A 9,787-nucleotide genomic window follows, 5' to 3' on the forward strand; every position below is an offset into this window, starting at 1 on the left:
ATATATATATATATATACATACATACATGCATATACACATAAAGACCAACTGTGTACAGTAGTAGAAATCAGTTGCCCAGCAGATGTCAACGTAAGACTAAGGATCAGCAAAAAAAAGAGAAGAAATCAAATGTTGAACTATTGAGAAATTTATAGATCTCCTCCAGGGTTAAGAAGTTTAGATTTATACCCAGAATTTTCGGCACACTTTGATAAGTAACATTCTGCCTCAAAAGAATTCTTGAAAAATTAGGGGTCTCCAAACCAGAAAAGAGAAGTTAATTAGAAGATTAAAGATCATCAATGGAACTGTTAAAATATACAAAACATTCCAAAAGTTTAACATTCAGATGTGCATTAGACATGTAACTATATACATGAGAATACATAAAACATACAAATTTACACATGCACTTACACATGCAAATATTGCACACAAACATGCAGACATGCACAAATGCCCTGCTGATGTTTAAAGTTCTAATGAAGGATCCTTGGATAAAGCTTTCTGCATTGACAAAAAATCTAGAATTAAAATTAAAATAACATACATACATATATGCATGCATACACACACATGCATACATACATATATACATAAGTATACATACATACATGCATACCTACATACATAAATATATATGAGCATGTCTAGACATACAGCTATATGCATGAAAGTACATACAAAAAATACCCTCTTGATGATGTTGAAATTCCAATGAAGAAGTCTTGGATCTACATTAGAAACTGACTCTTTCTCAATTGGCAAGAAATCCAGAAATAAACTGAATAACGACATACTTACACACATACACACACACACACACACACACACACACACACACACACCTACATACATACATACATACATACATACATACATACATACATACATACATACATGCATACATACATACATACACACATTGGTTACTGTGTATTAAAGAGGAGAAAATTATACAAATTTTTTCCAAGCAAACTTCATCTGAGCACTCAGAGAGTGCAAACCTCTGCTAAAGCAACACCAATGTCCTCTCATCGATTAGCCAGGGAATAATTTTAAAATGAGGATATCTGAAATAAATTCGATTGCTCTCACAAACAAGAATACTAAAAATGAACCTGACTGCCCTCAAGAATTAAGTAAAAAAAAAAAAACAGGAAAAATAATCCAGAATCCTTGTCGTGTACCAGATCGATCCCAAAATGTAATCAGGTTGTGCCAGTCACGAGGCCAAACATCCCTGAAAGTTTCATCCGAATCCATCTGGCGGTTCTTGAGATATCTTGTCCATGGACATACAAACTAACAAGCATGACTGAAAACAGTACCTCTGCCTTTGCTGAGGTGAAGGTAATAAATACGGATATCTACTCACAAAAAATGTTATGCCCAGCCATCCTTTTAACATACTTGGCTAAGAGCCAATTGGTTTGTACTAATATCACACCACTAGAATGGCACAGTGTGTGCCCAGTCCACCTAAGGAAAAGGGTTGTAATGAAGCAGGAAACCCTGAAAATTTCATGGGAGTTTTCATTAATTTATAGAACTGAATTCAAATCTTGTTATGGTTATATCTTGACAGAGAGTGGCTACACAATCAGCTTGATTTGCACTTGATACACTATCATCATCATCATCATCATCATCATCATCACCATTGTCATCATCTTCATCATCATCATTACCATTGTCATCATCTTCATCATCATCATTATCATCTTCATCACCATCAGCATGGTCATCATCATCATCGTCATCATCATCATCATCATCATGGTCATCATCACCGTCATTGTCATCGTCATCATCATCACCATTATTGTCATAACGATCAACATGACCGACAACACCACCATCATCATCGCTGTCATCATCATCATCGTCGTCATCATCACGGTCAAGATCATCATTTTGATGTCTGCTATTCCATGCTTGGATGGGTCAGATGGGGTTCAATAAGGCAGAGATTCTACAGCCAGATACCCTCTCCTGTCACCAACTCTCACCTGAATCCATGCAAAGTTTTATTTTCCCATGGCAAGACAAGTTTTCCATGGAAGGCTGGAAGCAAATGATGATTGTTTACTACCATCAAATGATGAATAAACAAAGATACACACACACACACACACACACATGGTGTTATACAAAGCATGTGTTTGACGCAGCCTTGCAGCTCACTGGATCCTGTCAAACCTGCCAACTCATACCATTATGGGAAATAGATGTGAGATGAAGATGATGATGTAAGAAGCTTGATTCCTGACCATATAGTTCTGGGTTCAGTCCCACTGTGTGGCACCTTGAACAAGTGTCTTCTACTATAGCCTCAGACCAGTCAAAGCCTTGTGAGTGGATTTGGTAGAGAGAAACTGTAAGAAGCCCATTGTATATATATATATATATATATATATATATATATATATACATATATATATATATGTATGTATGTATGTATGTGTATGTATATGTTTGTGTGTCTGTGTTTGTCCCCCCCCCCGCCACTATTGCTTGACAACCAGTGTTGGTGTGTTTATGTCCCTGTAACTTAGCAGTTCAGCCAACAGACCGATGGAATAAGTACTAGGTTTACAAAGAATAAGTCCTGGGGTCGATTTAAAACAAGTAAAAGAGCAAAAGAGTGTGTGTGTGCATCTGTGTGTGAGCGTGTGTGTGTGTGTGTGTGTGTGTGTGTGTGCACGTGTGTGCATACACGTGAGATTGTATATTTGTTTGTGTCTCCTCGGCATGGTGTCAAATGATATTTGTAAATGAGCATCGCACCAACACAGTGCTCATTTTTGGTCTTCTACGAAAACGTTTATACATGCTAAGAAAAGTACTGCATTCGAAATCAGTTGGGAACAAGCAGGGCATGCTACTTTAGAAAAATCTGTTTTAATGAATTCTGTCTCACCTATGCAAGCAAAGAAAAGTGAATGTTAAAACAATGATGATGATAATGATGATGATAATGATGCAGAGGAGGAGAAAGAAGAAGATGATGATGAGGGAGATGATATGGTGGCTTCATTTTATCTATTATTTATTGTTGTGGGCAATAAACCTTATTTAATTATCTATACATCTACATTTCATCTGCATTTTGTTTCTCCTTCTTATGAACGTTCCTAATGATGTTGAACAAACTTGAACCTCAACATCGAATTTCTCTTCTCATGAGCATTTAGCCTGATAAGTAATAAAAAAGAAAAGAAAAAAAAATTATTCTCATGTGGGGAAACAATTCTTATTTCTGTGAGTAAATAGCTCTTATTCAGACATTTGCCAATTTTAACCAATATCCTCTGATTAAAAATATTTCAGAAGGCAAGGAAGAAAACTAAATATCTTCAACTAAAATTTTGTGTCTACTAACAACCAATTTGAGGAAAAAACTGTCTTCTTGTTAAAATATGTAAGTTATTCTATTTATAGATTTGGTTTACACTGTGGCCTTTGACATACATTCTCACACATATACTTACATTTTTATCTACATAGATGTGAGACAACTGATAATTATTGAACATCATCCTATATGATTTTCCTCTCTTCTGGTGTTTTGCTATTTGAAACCATTTAAGAATGGAGAAAAAATATTCTTTTCTACTCTAGGTACAAGGCCTCAAATTTTGGGGGAGGGGACCAGTTGATTAGATAGACCCCTGTATGCAACTGATACTTAATTTATCGACCCCTGAAAGGATGAAGGGCAAAGTCAACCTCGGCAGAATTCGAACTCAGAACATAAAAACTGACGAAATAGTGCTAACCATTTCACCCAGCATGCTAACGTTTCTGCCAGCTTGCTGCTTTTATGAAGAAAAAATATTGTAGCATGATCGTTGTGAATGAATCCTTTAATACCATAAATTCAGAATTATATAAATTTATTAAATTATGAATTAAAAGCTACTTAAAATTCGTAATTTTATTGTCTTTTACATATGCTATGCTCTGGCACATCAGCAAATAGACGTTACTCTATTTGCATATAAGTCTTAGACCAGTGATTCATTTCACTTTGAGGTGATCTAAGTACGTGATATTGCAGAGCTACAATAATGGCAAAATATCAATATATACCATTCTTGGTCACTTCAGGGTGAGTTGTCTTACCTAGTTTAGGACACTCAGTGCTCTTTAACACTGAGTATCATGTAGGGGGCTTTCTCTGGATGCTATGTCGCAGCACATGGGTGTTTAAACAAAACATACACTATGTATGTGGAATGGATAGTGTTTTCCTTTCTAGAGCTGCTTTTCATTTATAATTTCATTTTCTTTCATATGTGCTACTGTGCAGTACATCAGTAAATAAACTTCACTTTATTTTCCTATAAGTTTCAAACCAGCAATTCATTTTGCTTTGAGTTGATCCAAACATATGGTACTGAGGAACCATAATAATGCTGAAACATTGATATCTACCATTTTTGGCCAATCTGGGGTGAGCTATCTCACCTGGTCTGGGAAATTCAGTGTTCTTTAACACCTGGTATCATGTAGGGAGCTTTCCCCAGACATTATCCCATAGCAAATGGGCATTTAAACAAAACACAATCACTATGAATGTGCAATCAATAATATAAATGAATAAATGAAGATTTAAATTCAACTTAATTAGAAATTACAAAAATTTAGAATAAAACAGTTGAACCATTTAATATGTTGTACAAGGGATGGTCTTTTCTAGAAGTGACTGACATTAATTTTTAGGGGAACTGTCTTCTACTCTAGACCCAATGTGATCAATGCTTTGAAAGTGGATTTGTAAAATGGGAAAAAGACTATACAAAGCTCATCATGGATTTAGTTATTATTCATGACAAGAATTCAAACCACTTCAAGACATCTTCAGACATCTCCAGACATCTCCTCAATTGAGAAAGGAAAAACTATGGTGTTATTTCTGTAATCTCAAAACTAAAGACTCAACCAAAACACAGAACTGCTTGACACACTTCCACTCATACATCTTTTTCTCCAGTACATGGAACAAAGAAACATAAGAGTGGTGACAAGGACCATCAGAAATGATGTAGATCTGTGGGTTGGAATCACATTTGTTTTTTAATCAAGGTATGAGGAGTGGTTAAAGGAGTGTTCATGAGAAGCAATATGAGGTCAAGGACTCCAAAGGTCACAAGGTCACAAAATCATATTGGCACTATGCTCAGTTGAAAGCACTGAAGTAAAGGCTATGAAATTCATGACAGAGAACAAAGAAATTAGTTGCTACATCTGTCATAGTAAGGAATTCCAGCCATGTTTTGTTGTTCACTACTTCAACAGCTCCTTTATAGAATCCAGTGGCTAAAGACATTATCAGGAGGAACCATGTCCGGTGTAGGCCCCTACTCTTCTACCGTTTTAGACGTGGTGGAGCCCCCACTTTCGGAGATATCTTCAGTTCTGGTGTTGAGTGCGTTTTTTTTCTTTCTCCTTTTTTCTTTTGTTGTTTGGTTTCATTTTGGAGCATTTTCTCCCGAAGAACTAGAAAAACAGGCAAAAAGAAAAAAAGTGACAATCAAAGGTATATGTAGTAATGGTGGTCGTGGTGATAGTAGTAGTAGTAGAAGTAGTTTCAGTTCTATAGCACAAGTACAAATCCACTGTTTATGCCTGTGAGAGAATTTTTCTATTAGTTTTAAAGGGAAGAAAAGATGGATAATCACAAGTGAAATGTTTCTAAAATTGAGTTCTCAATGACAGAACCAAAATTTAGAATCAATAACCAGCAGTCCTGTACTCTATAAACACCTAAACCCCCTAACCTCCCATGAAGCACATGTCTCAGTATGGCCACATTCCAACTACTGAAGCCAGAATACAGTTGAGTGGGCGAGCATAATAGCACAAAAACTTACAACCATGTTTAGTCATATCAAGAAAACATAAGATATATTCTGTATAGGTGATTTAATAAACATATATATGAGAAGGTTTGTTTTATTTTCATGAAAGACAAACTCTTCAACTCTATAATTGCTTTCAAAATAGTTATCTGCTGCATAGTCTCCAGGGGAACTTAACGCATAAAGGCATCATTCAACTATTTATTATAAGTGTCTCGTTTGGGAAATTATTTTGTTCCAGACTAATGCTGATCAATGATTTTTAACAAGTTCTTCATAACTACTTGAAACTTTTCTCCTGGTCTCTGTCTACCAAGACACTATACAACATTTCAGACAATTTTGATACTAATTAGTAGACTTGCCAAAAATAAAACATTTTCATTTTGCTTCATTTTCATGTTTGTTTTGTTTTGTTATTGTTTTTCTGGAGGTTTCTTTTCTTTTTAACTCCCGCTAATTCTTCAATTCTTATATAGCTTATTGTTATAAATTCTTCCACATTGAAAGAAAAAGACTTGAAGAAGAAGCAACCAAAATACAAAAAAAAAAACAAAAAAAAAACAATTAAATACCATTCTAAATCTGAATAATTACTTTGATGTAACCTCCATACTATTATTTGCTTTTCTTTATTTTTGTCTTAGTTATATTCTTTTATTTATTTGCTTTGGGTTTTGGTTTTGTTCTTCTAGAAACTGTTTCATTTAAGACAAATTATGTTGGGAAAATGAGCAGCAGTTCACTTAATTACATATATTTTTGAAAGAAATATTGTAATTTTGACAGTGTAAATGTGAAGGTGTAACCAAGTAATAAATATTGAGAACCAGGTATAAATTTAATGACATGATGTTGCTGTTGTTGTCATTGTTGTTTAGCTTCCCATCCCCACTCCTTGTAGAACCAAACAGGCATATGATAAAGGGCATTCTAGTCATAACCGCCCTGTTTTTTTTATTTTTATTTTTAAAACAAGTATTAGTTGAGCACTGAGGTTATTGTAAATGACTTATCCCCAATCCCTAAATTACTAGCCTTATACCAAAATTTAAGCCATTATCATTATTATTATCATTATATCTTATTTTGTCAGCCCTCATGGCTAATAAAGAAAGGATTATTGTTATCATAATTATTATTATTAATGCGGTGAGCTGGCAGAATTGTTAGCACGTTAGGCAAAAATGCTTAGTGGCATTTTGTCCACCTTTATACTCTGAGTTCAAATTCTGCCAAGGTTTACTTTGTCTTCCATCCTTTCAGGGTTGAACACTAGGGTGATTGTAATTGATTTTTCCCTTCCCTTGAACTTACTGGCCTTGTGCCAAAATTTGAAACCAGACCCAGGAAGACCTGGGATGAGGTGGTGAAGCACGACCTTTGAACATTAGGCTTCACCGAGGCAATGACTAGTGACCGAGACATTTGGAAATATGCAGTGCATGAGAAGACCTGGCAAGCCAAGTGAGACCATAACCCGTGGCCTATGCCAGGGATGTAGCCAGCCCATTTATGCGTACCTTTCCTTCATTGGACACTAAACACTGCTTGCGAAGACCTGTTGAGGAAAGGTGGAATTGAAATCGAATCAAATTCGATGACTGGCACCTGTGCCAGTGGAGCGCTGAGAGCACCATCTGAGTGTGATCATCGCCAGAGCAGTTGACTGGCTTCTGTGCCTGTGGAACATAAAAAGCACCATTCGAGCATGATCGTTACCAGCGTCGCCTTACTGGCACTTGTGCCGGTGGCACATGACAAAGCACCTCAGTAAGGTCGTTGCCAGTGCCGCTGGACTGGCTCCTGTGCAGGTGGCATGTAAAAAACACCATTTGAGTGTGGCCATTGCCAGTACTGCCTGACTGGCCTTTGTGCATGTGGCACATAAAAGCATCCACTACACTCTCAGAGTGGTTGGCGTTAAGAAGGGCATCCAGTTGTAGAAACTCTGCCAAATCAGATTGGAGCCTCGTGCAGCCATCTGGCTCGCCAGTCCTCAGTTAATTCATCCAACCCATGTAAGCATGGAAAGCAGACGTTAAATGAGGATGATGATCATCATCATCGTCATCAATGCACAATTAAATGTAAAATAAATATAATAATTGATTTAGATAACTGATACCTTTTCATTTCTTCATTTTTTTCTCCATATTTTAATTCTATGTGATCAGTCAGTCAGTTAGAAATAGCAACTAAATTTCTTCTAAATTATAATAAATCATATCTATTCTCATAAAAAAGTAAGCATTGTACAATGTGCTCTTAGATATATAATGCCTTAAAAAGATTGGATAGTCAATGCTAGAAGGTTTTGCTGAGCTTTCAGTAACTGCAACATCATAATGAATGTATTATCAGCCAATGCAGGAGCATGTATGTGTTTATTTGACTTGCTACAACTAACCACAAAGTTTTTCTCAAAGCACAATGTATAGTCTTACAAACAGAGATAAACGTTAAATAATGAGATTATTGATTTTTAATATCTTGAAGAAAGAATAGCATGGACACAATCATAAGTCTTCATGATCAGTACAAGTGCTGTCTTGGAGTTGATTTGGGTCTAAGCAATGGCAAAAACTATTTATAAAAGTAAAGTAATAACTAGCACTATATCAAACTCTACCACTGTTAGAAATAGCTGCCAAATCTCCCTTAAATCATACCTTTCCTCATCATAAATAGGAAGAATGTATAGGAGAAAGTGTCTTAGATATATGATGCCTAACAAAATGAGGGAATGGTCATGAAGGCAATATGTTTGGTCATATGACTGTTATGTATTTTATACTCCAATTGAATTGGTTGAGTAGTTCGATCACCAGATAATTTCTTTTCAATGTCGAGTCTGGAGGAAGGGACAGTGCCCATGACTTTTGCTGAGAATAGTAAGTTTGATGGCTTTTCATTAAGTTCTATTTAAATTATTGATGGAAAGACATGAGTAGGGAGAAGATCCGAGAGGGCTGATGGTCCGGGGACAAAACATTGCATGCAGTTGTGAGTGGATGCAGCAAGGGGTACAAAGTGTAGAGAGACACAAATATGGGAACAGAGGCACTTATAGAAGCAATAGAAAAGACATAAAGGCCCATCATCAGGCCAGAAGGCAGAACATACATGTGAGTGACTGAATGCCAGTCAGTTAAATGACCCTTCTCTAAATGGAATTAGTATTTATGATTCCTTGAAGTCTGAACTTAAATCTGGCTGAGGTTAACATTACCTTTCACTCTTTCAGAGTCAATAAATACAGGGTGTCCCAAAATTAAGGCAAATGAAGTTTGAGGCTATAATAACTATCAACAAATGTGATAAAATATGAAAATCTATATATATAAAAATAAGAATGTGTGTCTGTATGTCTGTCTGTGTGAATCCCTAAAACTCGAGAACTACGCAACCAATTTCATTCAAATTTTACAGATGCCTTACTTAGGGTTCCAGTTGTGTTTTAGTCAAAAAAAATGTTAACTTCTTGCAGAGTTCAAGCCCACGGAAACATAATATCTCCTCCACTATTTAAGTACTACGTGTCAAAAGTGAAACAAAAAACACTCATGTCAAATACTTTCACTTTAAAAATGAAACTATTCTACAAACTAAAACAATCACATTTCGATACTGTAATGACAGATACTTTCAGAGAGAGAGAGAAAGAGAGAGAGAGAGAGAGAACGAGAGAAAGAGAGAGAGAGAGAAAGAGAGAAAGAGAGAGATGTATATGTATACATATAGATGTATATGTACACGTATATGCATATATATATATATATATAGATATAGATCTATATGCATACATGTATATGTATACACATGTGTAGATGTACATATATATAGATGTACATGTAATATGTACACATATATACATATATATACATGCATACAGATATCTATACATATATACACCCAT

The sequence above is a fragment of the Octopus bimaculoides genome, chromosome 10 (assembly GCF_001194135.2).
Source record: "Octopus bimaculoides isolate UCB-OBI-ISO-001 chromosome 10, ASM119413v2, whole genome shotgun sequence".
NCBI classification, from domain to species: domain Eukaryota; kingdom Metazoa; phylum Mollusca; class Cephalopoda; order Octopoda; family Octopodidae; genus Octopus; species Octopus bimaculoides.